The sequence below is a fragment of the Triticum aestivum genome, chromosome 3D (genome assembly GCF_018294505.1).
Source record: "Triticum aestivum cultivar Chinese Spring chromosome 3D, IWGSC CS RefSeq v2.1, whole genome shotgun sequence".
Lineage (NCBI taxonomy): Eukaryota > Viridiplantae > Streptophyta > Magnoliopsida > Poales > Poaceae > Triticum > Triticum aestivum.
Genome location: NC_057802.1, coordinates 27686570 through 27704256, shown reverse-complemented (window position 1 = coordinate 27704256; position 17687 = coordinate 27686570). Strand labels below are relative to the sequence as shown.

Genomic DNA, 17687 nt, shown 5'->3' with positions numbered 1-17687 from the left:
TGATGTGATGGACAAGACCCATCCGTTAGCTTAGCATAATGATCGTTTAGTTTTATTGCTATTGCTTTCATGATGACTTATACATGTTCCTCTGACTATGAGATTATGCAACTCCCGAATAGCGGAGGAACACCTTGTGTGCTATCAAACGTCACAACGTAACTGGGTGATTATAAAGATGCTCTACAGATGTCTCCGAAGGTGTTTGTTGGGTTGGTATAGATCGAGATTAGGACTTGTCACTCCGTGTATCAGAGAGGTATCTCTAGGCCCTCTCGGTAATGCACATCACTATAAGCCTTGCAAGCAATGTGACTAATAAGTTAGTCACGGGATGATGCATTACGTAACAAGTAAAGAGACTTGCTGGTAACGAGATTGTACTAGGTATGATGATTTCGACGATCGAATCTCGGGCAAGTAACATACTGATGACAAAGGGAACAACGTGTGTTGTTATGCGGTTTGACCGATAAAGATCTTCGCAGAATATGTAGGAGCTAATATGAGTATCTAGGTTCCGCTGTTGGTTATTGACCGGAGATGTGTCTCGGTCATGTCTACATAGTTCTCGAACCCGTAGGGTCCGCACGCTTAACGTTCGATGATGATTTGTATTATGAGTTATGTGATTTGATGACCGAAGTTTGTTCGGAGTCCCGGATGAGATCAAGGACATGATGAGGAGTCTCGAAATGGTCGAGAGGAAAATATTCGTATATAGGATGATGGTATTTGGACACCGGAAGTGTTCCGGGTGATACAGGGTCACCGGAAGGGGTTCCGGGCAACCCCCGGCAAAGATATGGGCTTAATGGGCCAAGTAAGGGAACATGATACGTCTCCAATGTATCTATAATTTTTGATTGTTACATGCTGTTTATTATCAATCTTGGATGTTTTATAATCATTTTATAGTCATTTTATATCATTTTTTGGTACTAACCTATTGACATAGCGCCAAGTGCCAGTTGTTGTTTTTCCTTGTTTTTTACATCGCAGAAAATCAATATCAAACGGAGTCCAAATGCGACGAAACTTTACGATGATTTTTATGGGCCAGAAGGAAGCAGATGGGCCCTGGTTGCACCTGGGGGAGTCCGGAGGAGGGGACAACCCACCAGGGCGCGCCAGGAGGCCCTGGCGCGCCCAGGTGGGTTGTGCCCACCTCGGGTACCCCCTGGACCGCTTCTTGGCTCTATAAATACCCCCAAAATCCCAGAACCCTAGGGGAGTCGACGAAATATTCATCCAGCCACGGCAGAGTCCAGAACCACCAGATCCAATCTAGACACCATCTCGGATGGGGTTCAATACCTCCATTGGTGCCTCTCCGATGATGCATGAGTAGTTCTTTGTAGACCTTCGGGTCCGTAGTTAGTAGCTAGATGGCTTCATCTCTCTCTCTCTTGATTCTCAATACATTGGTCTCTTGGAGATCCATATGATGTAACTCTTTTGCGGTGTGTTTGTTGGGATCTGATGAACTTTGAGTTTATGATCAAGTCTATCTTTTTATATCCATGAAAGTATTTGAGTTTCTTTGATCTCTTTTATGCATGATATCTTATAGCCTCATATTTCTTCTCCGGTATTTGGGTTTTGTTTGGCCAACTTGATCTATTTATCTTGCAATGGGAAGAGGTGACCGGTAGTGGGTTCAATCTTACGGTGCTTGATCCCAGTGACAGAAAGGGAACCGACACGTATGTATCGTTGCTACTAACGATAAAAAGACGAGATCTTTATCTACCGCCATATAGATAAACGGATCTTGTCTACATCATGTCATCGTTCTTATTGTATTACTCCGTTTTTCCATGAACTTAATACACTAGATGCATGCTGGATAGCGATCGATGTGTGGAGTAATAGTAGTAGATGCAGGCAGGAGTCGGTCTACTAATCTTGGACGTGATGCTTATGTGATGATCATTGCCTGGGTATCGTCATAATTATTTGACGTTCTATCAATTGCCCAACAGTAATTTGTTCACCCACCGTTTGCTATTTTTCTTGAGAGAAGCCACTAGTGAAACCTACGGCCCCCGGGTCTCTTTCTCATATTATTTGCATTTGCGATCTACTTTTATTTCCTTTTATTTTCAGATCTATTAAACCAAAGACCCAAAAATACTTTGCTGCACTTTATTTTTTTTTGCGATCTATCTATTCAATCTATTACAATTTTATCTCCAGTCACACGCCGTTTCTGGCGCCGTTACCCGGAAGGGATTGACAACCCCTTTAACACATCGGGTTGCGAGGTGTTGTTATTTGTGTGCAAGGGTTGTTTACGTTGTGTTGCTTGGTTCTCCTACTGGTTCGATAACCTTGGTTTCATTTCTAAGGGAAATACTGACCGCCATTGTGCTGCATCATCCCTTCCTCTTTGGGGAAAAAACCGACGTAGCTTCAAGCGACATCAAAAGGAATTTCTGGCGCCATTGCTGGGGAGAATCAAGTCAAGCCTCCAGACAACTCGCCAATTTCTGGCGTCGTTGCCAGAGAGGATCTTCAACATAACCAGGTTCCTAATCACAAATCTCATCTCCTCGCAATTTACATTATTTTCCATTTGCCTCTCGTTTTCCTCTCCCCCACTTCACAAAAATTTACCGTGTTATTCGCTGCTCTTTTCTATTCTCCGTTTTCTTGTCAGATCTATTCTCTGCTTGCAATCGATACATCTCCAACGTATCTATAATTTTTGATTGTTCCATGCTAATATATTATCTGTTTTGGATGTTTAATGGGTATTAATATGCTCTTTTATATTATTTTTGGTACTAACCTATTACCCTGAGGCCCAGTGCCAGTTTCTGTTTTTTTGCCTATTTCAGAGTTTCGCAGAAAAGGAATACCAAACGGAGTCCAAACGGAATGAAACCTTCGCGATGATATTTCTTGGACCGAAAGCAATCCAGAAGACTTGGAGTGGAAGGGTGGAACTCTACGAGGCGGCCACGAGGCAGGAGGGCGCGCCCAGGGGGTAGGCGCACCCCCCGCCCTCGTGGGCCCCTCGTAGCTCCACCGACGTACTTCTTTCGCCTATATATACTCTTATACCCTAGATTGATCGCAGAGAGCCACAAAACCACTTTTCCACTGCCGCAACCGTCTGTACCCGTGATATCCCATCTTGGGGCCTTTTCCGGCGATCTGCCGGAGGGGGAATCGATCACGGAGGGCTTCTACATCAACACCATAGCCTCTCCGATGAAGCGTGAGTAGTTTACCACAGACCTTCGGGTCCATAGTTATTAGTTGGATGGCTTCTTCTCTCTCTTTGATTCTCAATACAAGGTTCACCTCGATGTTCTTGGAGATCTATTCGATGTAATACTCTTTTGCAGTGTGTTTGCCGAGATCCGATGAATTGTGGATTTATGAACAAGATTATCTATGAATATTATTTGGTTCTTCTCTGAATTCTTATATGCATGATTTTATATCTTTGCAAGTCTCTTCGAATTATCGGTTTAGTTTGGCCTACTAGATTGATCTTTCTTGCAATGGGAGAAGTGCTTAGCTTTGGGTTCAATCTTGCGGTGTCCTTTCCCAGTGACAGTAGGGGCAACGAGGCACGTATTGTATTGTTGCCATCAAGGATAAAAAGATGGGGTTTATATCATATTGCTTGAGTTTATCCCTCTACATCATGTCATCTTGCTTAATGCGTTACTCTGTTCTTATGAACTTAATACTCTAGATGCATGCTGGATAGCGGTCGATTTGTGGAGTAATAGTAGTAGATGCAGAATCGTTTCGGTCTACTTGATATGGACGTGATGCCTATATTCATGATCATTGCCTTAGATATCTTCATAACTATGCGCTTTTCTATCAATTGCTCGGCAGTAATTTGTTCACCCACCGTAATACATGCTATGTTAAGAGAAGCCACTAGTTAAACCTATGGCCCCGGGGTCTCTTTCTTATTATATTGCATCTCTTTTATTTACATCGCATCTCATTTACTATTTTGCAATCTTTACTTTCCAATCTATACAACAAAAATACCAAAAATATTTACTTTACTATCTTTATTAGATCTCACTTTTGCGAGTGACCGTGAAGGGATGGACAACCCCTTTATCGCGTTGGTTGCAAGGTTCTTGATTGTTTGTGTAGGTACTAGGTGACTTGTGCATTGTCTCCTACTGGATTGATACCTTGGTTCTCAAAACTAAGGGAAATACTTACGCTACATTGCTGCATCACCCTTTCCTCTTCAAGGGAAAACCAACGCATGCTCAAGAGGTAGCAGCAATCATGAGTGATTTCGGTATGGCACCAACAAACGATTGCCGAACTCCTAAAATTGGACGTACGGGCAATCTGGATGCTAAAACTTTTATCTTGGGGCAAGGGAACGTTATGGGAAAAGAACGTATCCAAGAATTTTTCAATTGTGTGGGGAATCTAAGTCTTGATGATGCTCCTATACATAAAACTACTAGATCTTATGCAGATGCTATTTCAGCACTAGTTCTGAAACTCGAAAGTAAATTTATTCGTACCGATCCTACTTTGCAAAGATTGTTTTTTGAGCTTCCCAAAATAAAGAATCCTAGAGCCAAAAAGTTGGCCACTCTCATTCTTATGAATGAGTTTGATTACATAATACGGGAAGCTAGGGAAATCTTTGATTTTTATGGTATGAATCGTGAAAAGCCCGTTATAGATGAAATTCTTTATAATAGTGACTATGCACTAAGGCATTTGCTTGGGGATAATAAGATATTTGATGAGAATCTTAAAAAGGAAGTCCCTGTTCTAGCTATAATCCAACAAGTTTTCAATAATGTTAATCAACACTACTCTTGGATTGTTGCGGGAAATCAAGGGAGCTATGATGAAAACCAACTAAGGAAAGATAAAGTTTCTATGGATAATATGTTTTATGTTGTGTTTACAAAACCTCCTGATAAAAATACTCCAAGAAAATTAAGGAGAACAAGGATGACACGACTTAGATCCTTGCTTTATGCCTAGCTAAGGGCGTAAAACTATAGCGCTTGTTGGGAGGCAACCCAATGAATAATATTTATTTTTGCTTTTTGCTTTTTGCTTTCTGTTCTTGAGTGATAACACAATTATGCTACTGTTATGATTGTGTTTTTTATGTTTTAATTAGTGTTTGTGCCAAGTAAATCCTTTAGGATCTTCTTGGGCAATAGTTGTTTGATCTTGCTGAAAAAAACAGAAAGTTTGCGCTCACGAAAATAATTATCATTTTTTACCAGAGAGCGATAAAATACCCATTCCAATTGCAGTAGATCAATATACAAATTTCTAAGGTCTTCCTAATTTTACATAGTTTTTTGAGTTACAGAAGTATTCGAAATAGTCAGATTGTTACAGACTGTTCTGTTTTGATAGATTCTGCTTTCTTTGTGTTGTGTGCTTATTGTGATGGCTCTATGGTTTTCTTTGATGAGTTTTGCCATAGAAAAGTTGGAATACAGTAGATATAATACAAAAACAAAATATGAATTGGTTTGATACAACACTTATAGTAGTGGTTTATTATTCTTATACTAACGGATCTCACGAAGGCTTTGTTGAGTTTTGTGTGATTGAAGTTTTCAAGTTTTGGGTTATCTTACGATGGATGAAGGAAGGATGCAAGACCCTAAGCTTGGGGATGCCCCGACATCCCAAGCTATTATCCAAGAATGAGCAACCAACTAACTTGGGGATGCCCCCAAGTGGCATCCCCGCTTTCTTCCAACAACTATCGGTATTTTACTCGAGACTATATTTTTATTCGTCACATGATATGTGTTTTGCTTGGAGCGTCTTGTATGATATGTGTCCTTGCTTGTTTTATTTTGTGTTTTAAGTCATCAATCCTTGCTGGACACACCTATTTGAGAGAGCCAAATTTATGTCATGACTTGTTAGAATTGCTCTTTATGCTTCACTTAAATCTTTTATGAGCTAGGACTTGCTCTAGCGTTTCACTTATATCTTTTTGAGCACGGTGTGCTTTGTTATTTTTGAAGAAATGCTCTCTTGCTTCACTTACATTTATTTGAGAGTTAGTGAAATTTTGAAGAAATTCTCTCTTGCTTCACTAAAATTATTTTGAGGTAAAGAAAATTTGTTATGCTCATGATCTTCACTTATATTTGGTTGAGCTTATGAAAAGCAACACATGAAAATTAGTGCCAAAGAGATTGATATCCAAGAAGGATAAAGTAAGAAAATGTCATGAAGATCATTGGACAAAATAAACTTGATTCTTAGTAATAGTTTTTAGATATGTTGATGTGATATGTGAGTCATCTTGATGAGTAATTATGCTTTAGTAAGAATATTGGTGTTAAGGTTTGTGATTCCCTATGCATGCACAAAAGTCAATAATCATGCAATGAAAATTATATCCTACTTGTGGTGCATTATTCGGTGTTAATTATGCTTAATGCTTGCTTATGAGATTATTCGTTTCTTGGTTGGTCGCTTCCCAATCTTTTGCTAGCCTTCATTTTGCACTAAGTATGACCTCTACTTGTGCACCAAAATCCTTTAAACCAGTTTTGCCACATGAGTCCACTATATCTACCTATATGCGGTATTATTTTTCCGTTTTAAGCAAATTTGCATGTGCCATCTCTAATTTTCAAAATAAATTTCTCTTTTGTGTGTTTGTTTCGCTCACGGAGCGGTGAGGGGTGGCTAGTATTTTCCATGCTGGATGTGTTATTCTCAAGATGAGTGTTTATTCACTTGTCATTGCACGAGAGCACTAGTAGAAAACAGGGCTTTCGTTCAGGCCAGATAAGCCCATTAGTCCCGGTTCAGTCACGAACCGGGACTAATGTGAGCATTGGTCCCGGTTCGTGCGGCTAAAGGCATTAGTCCCGGTTTAATGAGCCCTTTAGTCCCGGTTTGAGACACGAACCGGCACTAAAGGGTGTGATGCCCTTTAGTCCCGGTTTGAGACACGAACCGGTACTAAAGGGTGCAATGCCCTTTAGTCCCGATTCGTGTCTCAAACCGGGACTAAACAGCCCATTTTCAAACTCCCCCCTGTGGATCGCCTTTTCAGTTTTGTAAAAAGCAAAAGAAAATGATAAAAACTTCAAAAATTAAAATCCATCTACTAGTTAGGAAAATTTAAAAACTTAAGTTTCGACAAGTTTTGCAAAAAGTGTAGGGAAAATGTAAAACGGCTATAACTTTTGCGTACCATGTCAGAAAAAAACGTATAATATATCAAAATGTTCAGGACGAAAATCCGCATCCGATTTTGACCGCCTATAGCCGGTTTGCAAATTTTTTGAATCCTCAAATTCTAAAAGGAAAAAAATTTATGCTCAAATTTCAGTTTTATTTGAATTTTCATTAAATTTGGTCAAACTATGGTCAAACTACTTATTCAAGAAGTATTAGTGTTACTAAATAATTATTCAAGAATATTAGTGTAACTAAATAATTATTTCAGTTTTTTTCAATTTTGGTCAAACTGTGGTCAAACAATGGTCAAACTACTTATTCAAGAAATATTAATGTTACTAAATAATTATTTCAGTTTTTTGAATTTTGGTCAAATCTGGTCAAACTGTGGTCAAACTACTTATTCGAGAAATATTAGTGTTACTAAATAATTATTGTTTTTTAGAACAATAGTTTCAAACTCAAGCAGTGAAATGTGTGACTTCATGCTCACGCTAAATTCTGAGGGTTAATAGGATTGACATCTTACTATTGTCAGGAAAACAACAAGTGCAGACTTGGAAACGAGGGAGAATAGAATCCGGAAGTTAAGCGTGCTCAGGCTGGGGTAGTGAGAGGATGGGTGACCGTCCGGGAAGTTAGATGATTTGGAATGATGAGGGGTGATTAGAGATTAGAGGTTAAATTGAGCAGTGATGAGGGGTGATTAGATGTTAGAGGTTAAAATAATTCGAAAATCTGAAAATCAGGAAAAAAATTCAAAAAAATCATAAAATTTCCTTTAGTACCGGTTGGTGTTACCAACCGGGACTAAAGGTGGACCTCCAGGCAGCGGCCACGTGGAGGGCCTTTAGTCCCGGTTCGTATGAGAACCGGGACTAAAGGGGGGGCTTTAGTAACGACCCTTTAGTCCCGGTTCCAGAACCGGGACTAAAGGCCCTCTAGAACTGGGACAAATGGGCCTTTTTCTACTAGTGGAGTAAGGCAAAGGTCTTAGGGATGCCCAGTCCCGAAATGCCAAAAATAAATAAATTTACTTTATGTTGTCAAATAATAAATTCCTTGGAAACTGTTGGTATGGAGGGCACCCGTGGATACGGTTAGCCATGGAAAGTGAAGGAAATGGTGGAAAAAGGAATAAACTTTATTTTCCGTTTGGGAACCGCCTATGGCATATTCAGCATGGAAAGTGTTGGGAACTCTAAGTCGTTTTTGTGGGTGGGATGGATACACCTCCAAAAATGTTTTTATCTCGAATTTTTCGCTTTGAGCTCTGGCACCTCTACAATTCCCTACTTTCCTCCGCGGAGGGCCTATCTTTTACTTTATGCAATTTTTATTTTGAGTCTCCATCTTCTCTTATAAAAAGCACCAACTAGGAGGCAATATGATCATGCTTAAGTATTGGGTGTAGTTAATATTCGAGTGTGTTTCATGAATGGATCAATGTCTGAGCATGATGGGCTAGGGATACCTTATTTTAGCGTTGATATTTTGAAAGAGATGGTTGCTTGTTGATATGCTTGAGTATCTAGATTATTATGTCAAAACTAGACTATTGCTTTGAATCACATAAAAGTCCAAATGTCCATGCTATAAAGAAAAGAATATGATATGACTTGATGAACAGCACTCCACATCAAAAATTCTGTTTTTATCACTTACCTACTCGAGGACGAGTAGGAGTTAAGCTTGGGGATGCTGATACGTCTCCAATGTATCTATAATTTTTTATTGTTCCATGCTGTTTTATTATCAATCTTGAATGTTTTATAATCATTTTATAGTCATTTTATATCATTTTTGGTACTAACCCATTGACATAGTGCCAAGTGCCAGTTGCTGTTTTTTACATCGCAGAAAATCAATATCAAACGGAGTCCAAATGCCACGAAACTTTACGATGATTTTTTATGGGCCATAAGGAAGCAGATGGGCCCTGGTTGCACCTGGGGGAGTCCCGAGGAGGGGACAACCCACCAGGGCGCGCCATGAGGCCCTGGCACGCCCTGGTGGGTTATGCCCACCTCGGGTACCCCTCGGACCGCCTCTTTGCTCTATAAATACCCCCAAAATCCCAGAACCCTAGGGGAGTCGACGAAATATTCATCCAGCCGCGGCAGAGTCCAGAACCACCAGATCCAATCTAGACACCATCTCGGATGGGGTTCACCACCTCCATTGGTGCCTCTCCAATGATGCGTGAGTAGTTCTTTGTAGACCTTCGGGTCCGTAGTTAGTAGCTAGATGGCTTCATCTCTCTCTCTTGATTCTCAATACAATGGTCTCTTGGAGATCCATATGATGTACACTACTAGGAAAAGGCCTACTAGTGGCGCACCAGTTTTGCCTACTAATGGCGCACTACTGGTGCGCCACTAGCATCGCGCCACTAGTATTTTTTACTAATGGCGCACCAGTGGTGCGCCATTAGTATCTGGTATACTAATGGCGCATCACTGGTACGCCATTAGTATAGGCCACGGTGCGCCATTAGTATAGGCCACGGTGCGCCATTAGTATTTTTTAATTTTGAAGGCGGGAAAATAGTAGTGGCGCACCGTCTAACCCCCACCGTGCGCCATTGCTATTTTTGAATTTTGAATTTGGATCTGGATCGCGATTTTTTTGCCCATTTTTTGCTCGTTTTTTGCACGATATTATTTCAAATTTTGTTCCTGTTTTTGGATCTTGTACGTTCTTTTGCCGGAGAGGATTTCGCCGGAGAGGAGTAGGAGGAGGTCACCGGAGAGGCGCTCGCCTACATCGCCGGAGAGGAGGAGGAGGTCGCCGGAGAGGAGTTCACCGGAGCATCAGAGAGGAGGAAGGAGAAACCATGAGGGGATGGGAGGAGAGGAGGGAGGAGGAGCTCACCGGAGAGGAGGGAGGAGGAGCTCACCGGAGAGGAGGGAGGAGGAGCTCACCGGAGAGGATGGAGGAGAAACCGTGAGGGGAGGGGAGGGGAGGAGAGGAGGGAGGAGGAGGTCGCCGGAGAGGAGGAGGAGGTCGCCGGAGAGGAGGAGGTCGCCGGAGAGGAGGAGGGTAGTATGGTGGAGGAGAGAAGGGAAGATGGAGTGGAGGAGAGGAGGAGATGGAGTGGAGGAGAGGTGGAGTGGAGGAGAAGAATGAAGAGGTAAGGAGGAGAGGACACGCCCAGCCATATATACGGCATAGTAATGGCGCACCGTGGGTAGGTGTGCCATTACTAAGTTTTTTTATTTTTTTTATTTATTTTGAATTTTGAAGGCGGGAAGATACTAATGGCGCACCATGGGCAGGTGCGCCATTAGTAAGTTTGAATTTTTTTGAATTTTTTTGCCTCTCCAGATCTTAAAAGCCCCGTATCTTTTTTCTGTTAGGTTTTTGAGGATTTTGAAAATGTTTAACGGGGTTCCCCCGGTTAAATTCGGATGTAACTTTTCGAGTAGATGATTTTTCATATAAAAAACTTTTTCATCCGAGTTCGTATGCAAAAGTTATGCCCATTTTTACAAATTCTCGAGAGATTTTGCAAAAAAGTCGAAAATTCTTGTTTGTAAATTTTGCTAACAACTAGACCACATATCACATGGGAATCTTATTTTCTTTTTTTTTTGACATTTCTATCATTTTCTTTTTTTTTTAAACTGAAAAAGGCGGTCCACAGGGGGGTGCATTCGGGGGAATGTTTGGGCCAAATTACTAATGGCGCACCGTGGGATGGTGCGCCATTAGTGGTTTAAAAAATAAAAAAAATTGAAAAAAAATTGAAACATAATTACTAATGGCGCACCGTGGGAGTGGTGCGCCATTACTAGTTGAACTAGTAATGGCGCACCATCCCACGGTGCGCCATTAGTAGTTTTGAAAAAATTAAAAGAAGAAAAAATTTAGTAATGGCGCACCGACACATGGTGCGCCATTAGTATTTAGTAATGGCGCACCACATGTACAGTGTGCCATTAGTGTCCATATTGGCTATAGCTGTTTTTGTAGTAGTGGTAACTCTTTTGCGGTGTGTTTGTTGGGATCTGATGAACTTTGAGTTTATGATTAGATCTATCTTTTTATATCCATGAAATTATTTGAGTTTCTTTGATCTCTTTTATGCATGATCTCTTATAGCGTCATATTTCTTCTCCGATATTTGGGTTTTGTTTGGCTAACTTGATGTATTTATCTTGCAATCGGAAGAGGTGCCCGGTATTGGGTTCGATCTTACGGTGCTTGGTCCCAGTGACAGAAAGGGAACTGACACGTATGTATCGTTGCTACTAAGGATAAAAAGACGAGATCTATTTCTACCGCCATATAGATAAACGGATCTTGTCTACATCATGTCATCGTTCTTATTGCATTACTCCGTTTTTCCATGAACTTAATACACTAAATGCATGCTGGATAGCGGTCGATGTGTGGAGTAGTAGTAGTAGTAGATGCAGGCAGGAGTCGGTCTACTAATCTTGGACATGATGCCTATGTAATGATCATTGCTTGGATATCGTCATAATTATTTGAGGTTCTATCAATTTCCCAACAATAATTTGTTCACCCACTGTTTGCTATTTTTCTCGAGAGAAGCCACTAGTGAAACCTACGGCCCCCGGGTCTCTTTCTCATATTATTTGCCTTTCTGATCTACTTTTATTTGCTTTTATTTTCAGATCTATTAAACCAAAAACCCAAAAATACTTTGCTGAACTTTATTTTATTTTCGATCTATCTATTCAATCTATTACAATTTTATCTCCTGTCACACGCCGTTTCTGGCACCGTTACCCGAAAGGGATTGACAACCCCTTTAACACGTCGGGTTTCGAGGTGTTGTTATTTGTGTGCAGGGGCTGTTTACGTTGTGTTGCTTGGTTCTCCTACTGGTTCGATAACCTTGGTTTCATTTCTGAGGGAAATACCTACCGCCGCTATGCTGCATAATCCCTTCCTCTTTGGGGAAAAACCGACGTAGCTTCAAGCGACATCACAACACACCAGCCCACAAGAGGCTGGTGCACCCCCGATAGGGCCAGCCACGTGGGGAGAAAGGGAAAGGAGAGGAGGAAAATGAAAGTATGAAGTAGGACTCCTACTTCCTTCCCCTCCCCCCTCCTTCCTTCCCCCCTTGTCCAAATATGGTAGGGGGCCGAATTGGACTAGGGGACCAAGTAGGATTCCTCCTACTTGGGCGCGCCCTAGGCTGCCTCCCTCCCTATCCCTCCTATATATACGTGGGGAGGGCACCCATAAAACGCACATCAATTGTTCCTAGCCGTGTGCGGCACCCCCTCCATAGTTAACACCTCGGTCATATCGTCGTAGTGCTTAGGTGAAGCCCTGCGCCGGTAACTTCATCATCACCGTCGCCACGCCGTCGTGCTGACGGAACTCTCCCTCGTCCTCAACTGGATCAAGAGCTCGAGGGACGTCATTGTGCTAAACGTGTGCTGAACACGGAGGTGCCGTACATTCGGTACTTGGATCGGTTGGATCATGAAGATGTTCGACTACATCAACCGTGTTACTAAACGCTTCCGCTTTCGGTCTACGAGGGTACGTTGACACACTCTCCCCGTCTCGTTGCTATGCATCTCCTAGATAGATCTTGCGTGATCATAGATTTTTTTTTGAATTACTACGTTTCGCAACAGTGGCATCCGAGCCAGGTCTATGCGTAGATGTTATATGCACGAGAGAACACAAAGAGTTGTGGGAGATAATAGTCATACTGCTTACCAGCAACATCTTACTTTGATTCGGCGGTATTGTTGGATGAAGCGGCCTGGACCGAGATTACATGACCACGTTCATGAGACTGGTTCTACCGACGTGCTTTGCAAACAGGTGGCCGGCGGGTGCCCGTTTCTCCAACTTTAGTTGAATCGAGTTTGACTACGCCCGGTCCTTGTTGAAGGTTAAAATAGCACACTTGACGAAAAATCGTTGTGGTTTTGATGCGTAGGTAAGAACGGTTCTTGCTAGAAGCCCGTGGCAGCCACGTAAAACTTGCAACAATAAAGTAGAGGACGTCTAACTTGTTTTTGCAGGGCATGTTGTGATGTGATATGGTCAAGACGTGATGAGATATAAATTGTTGTATGAGATGATCATGTTTTGTTAAAGTTATCGGCAATTAGTGGGAGCCTTATTGTTGTCTCTTTATTACATAAGATGCAAGCGCCATATAATTTCTTTACTTTATCGCTATGCGATAGCAATAGTTGCAAAAGAAATAGTTGGCGAGACGACCATGTGATGACACGTTGATAAAGATCAAGATGATGGAGATCATGGTGTCATGCCGGTGACGATGGAGATCATGACAGTACTTTGGAGATGGAGATCAAAGGCACAAGATCATGATGGCCATATCATGTCACATATTTTGATTGCATGTGATGTTTATCTTTTATGCATCTTATTTTGCTTAGTACGACGGTAGCATTATGAGATGATCCCTTACTAAAATTTCAAGGTATAAGTGTTCTCCCTGAGTATGCACCGTTGCGACAGTTTCGTGCTGAGACACCACATGATGATCGGGTGTGACAAGCTCTACGTTCACATACAACGAGTGCAAGCCAGTGTTCCACACGCAGAATACTCGGGTTAAACTTGACGAGCCTAGCATATGCAGATATGGCCTCGGAACACTGGAGACCGAAAGGTCGAACGTGAATCATATAGTAGATATGATCAACATAGTGATGTTCACCATTGAAAACTACTCCATCTCACGTGATGATCGGACATGGTTTAGTTGATTTGGATCACGTGATCATTTAGATGACTAGAGGGATGTCTATCTAAGTGGGAGTTCTTAAGTAATATGATTAATTGAACTTAAATTATTGCTCGCGTATAGCTTCCCTGTTTTATTTATGATATGTTCCTAGAGAAAACTAAGTTGAAAGTTGATAGTAGCAATGATCTGGACTAGGTCCATGATCTGAGGATTATCCTCATTGCTGCACAGAAGAATTATGTCCTTGATGCACCGCTAGGTGACAGAACTATTGTAGGAGGAAATGCAGACGTTATGAACGTTTGACAAGCTCGGTATGATGACTACTTGATAGTTTAGTGCATCATGCTTTACAACTTAGAACCGGGACTTCAAAAATGTTTTGAAACGCCATGGAGCATATGAGATGTTCCAAGAGTTGAAATTGGTATTTCAGACTCATGCCCGAGTCAAGAGGTATGAGACCTCTGACAAGTATTTTTGCCTACAAGATGGAGGAGAATATCTTAACCAGTGAACTATGTAGGCATGGCCGAGACACTTCTCCGGTCAATAACCAATAGCGGAACCTGGATGCCCATATTGGCTGCTACATATTCTACGAAGATCTTTATCAGTCGAACCTTATGACAACATACGTAATTCCCTTTGTCATCGGTATATTACTTGCCCGAGATTCGATCGTCGGTATCATCATACCTAGTTCAATGTCGTTACCGGAAAGTCTCTTTACTCGTTCCTTAGTGCATCATCCCGTAACTAACTCATTAGTCACATTGCTTGCAAGGCTTATAGTGATGTGCATTACCGAGAGGGCCCAGAGATACCTCTCCGATACTCGGAGTGACAAATCCTAATCTTGATCTATGCCAACCCAACAAACACCTTTGGAGACACCTATAGAGCATCTTTATAATCATCCAGTTATGTTTTGACGTTTGATAGCACACAAGGTGTTCCTCCAGTATTCGGGAGTTGCATAATGTCATTGTCAGAGGAATATGTATAAGTCATGAAGAAAGAAATAGCAATAAAACTTAACGATCATTATGCTAAGCTAACGGATGGGTCTTGTCCATCACATCATTCTCTAATGATGTGATCTCGTTCATCAAATGACAACACATGTCTATGGTTAGGAAACTTAACCATCTTTGATTAACGAGCTAGTCAAATAGAGGCGTACTAGGGACACTCTGTTTCGTCTATGTATTCACACATGTACTAAGTTTCCAGTTAATACAATTCTAGCATGAATAATAAACATTTATCATGATATAAGGAAATATAAATAACAACTTTATTATTGCCTCTAGGGCATATTTCCTTCACGGGCCTCCATGGGGGCGCCCCAAGCTGAGCCAGACTGCACGACCCTTGGCCCCGTGACACACCTACCCCTCCTCTCCTCCACAAAGCCGCCGCACCACCGTACGCCGGCCATCGCTGGCATGCTCCGCGCCAAGCATGACATCCTCGTTGGCTTACCCATCCCGCCCTATGCTCCGCCACGCGAGGATGAGATCCCCGCCGAGACTGGCACCTCCTGGTGGCGACGAGGAGGGGCCGTGGAAAGGGGGCGCAGGAGGGTGTCGACTAGGGTTCGCCCGGCCACTTGCGAGAGAGGCGCGGGTCGAACGGGTCAACGAGCCGCATTCGAGACCTCCGTGAACCCTTTTGACAAGTTAATTTGTTGGGGTGGGGATTTGTAGCCTTCTAACACTATAATTAAACAGCTTATAGATTATAAAAACAGCTAAACTAAGGGTGACTTTAGCCATATACAAATAAGGACAATAACACCACATCCAACATCAGGATATCATTTACGATCAAATAATGAATCAGTTCATGTTTCCTCATCACCATCATTTTAATTTTTTCTCTTTGTCGTTCACATGTGTGTATCCCTATAGGCAAAGACACAACAGTATGTGAATGTGTGCTACTCATGTTCACAACCAGATATTTTCCATAGAAAAAAGGAAATTCCAAATCTCCCAAGCTATATTCAGAAGATTTTCTTACCTTTTGCACTATTTCAGCATGTTAGCACATCAAACTACACTGCCATCTTATGTATCGTGCAACATTTCACCTTCATCAGATCCACGAGGAGCGGTTGTGCCTAGAAGCATAAGAAGTCAGGCAACTAACAACAATTCCAAAGAAAGACAAATCACTAAGTGAAGGCAAAAAAGTGTGAGTTAGACGAACGTGCTGACAAATACAACTTGAGAAAAATAACTCACTTTTGCAAATCACATATTATAGATAATCCATAGATCACTTTTGATACTAGCAATAAACAAGAAAAGCTACATCTATTGTAAATGCAAGGAATATTCCTGGAAGCAGTATACTTGGCTACTTCATAATGCAGTATTTAACCGATAAGAAGATCCAAGACATGGTCTAAAATTTATCACATGTAAAACTTGCCCCTTATCATGTCGAGCATACAAGATTAAAACATGCCAAACTCATAAACTCTGGCAACAAGAAGTGATTTTCAGCAGGTAGATTCAAATAAATGAGGCCTGATTAGAGCCAAGAAGTGCAATTTATTTGTGGGCTGCAGATGTGGTATTCATTTGCAGGAGGGTCTTCAACAAGTGACAAAACAATCATTTCAGATGGCATGAATCCATCAAATGTTGTTAACTTTAGTTAAGATAAAAAGCAAGATTAAAACAAATATAATTCCTAGATAAAGAATATAAGTAGCTTTGGGTTTTCAAACTTGCCAACTAAGTTAGTAATTGACATCTAATTATACATATTTACTCATTTAACAATTGACTTGGATCTCCCAAGAATGAAAACACCACCACATTGCATGATAACATAGAACACAGTATGGCCGTAAATTAAGTTTGACTATCAAACAGAGGTACAATGCTAACTAAGCTAAAGCTGTCAGTTACTTAAAAAGCACAATGAAGAGTTTGAGAAACCATGTATCAAATACATACAAATGGATTGGATTACTCCTGTCACCTGGTGCATAGAAACTCGAGAAAGGATGGCAGGCAGAAATAGGCCGGGCTTGATAAAGTCTCTTGGATTTCATTGACTTGAGGTAAACCATGTAGACATTGGCGTCCACGTCTATAAATAGTACATCATCATCCTCATCGTAACCCACTATAATTTCCAGCCGCCTTCTCCTAAAGTCCCTTGCCGACGGCCTCGCCGACACCAGGAACCCGGTCACCAACCATGACCTCACCATGCAGTTCCTCCCGGGCTCGACGCGCGCTTCGACACCATACGCACCATTCTGGGGGATACGGTGTCCCTCCCTCCCTTTGGTGTTACGCGCTCCCGTATGGACCTCACCGAGTACAACATCAAACTGCGAGCTGTGGAGGCCGGCGCAGCCGCCCTCACCATCACTAGTGGCTCCAACTCCAACTCTGACCGTGGCGACCATGGTGACCGTGGTGATTGGGCGCCCACTTCCGGCCGCACCAACAGCGGCAATCACGGCAACTCGGGTGCTGAGCGCGGCCGTGGACGTGGCCGCAGTGGTGGTGGCCGCGGCCACGGGCGCTCTGACTCTGCTAGTCGCCGCGCTCACCAATAGGCCCCGGCGCCTTGGACCAGCTATTTTGCGCCGTACGGGATGGCCTTGCCCGCCTCCCGCCCAGGCTGGATCCCGCCCAACGCTGCGGGTGTTCTGGCCCCCCGTCCTGGTGTGCACTTCCAGGCATACCCTCTGATGCTGTCTGGCCCATCTACCTCGTACCTGCCGTCGTCTGCACCTTCGTCCTCCCCGTTC

General features: G+C 42.3%; 1 pseudogene; it reads right to left on the bottom strand.

Moving 5' to 3' along the window:
* LOC123076089 (PR5-like receptor kinase) overlaps positions 1-17138 on the bottom strand; it is a 59303-nt pseudogene extending 42165 nt beyond the window's left edge.
* Between the last annotated feature and the right edge of the window lie 549 nt (positions 17139-17687).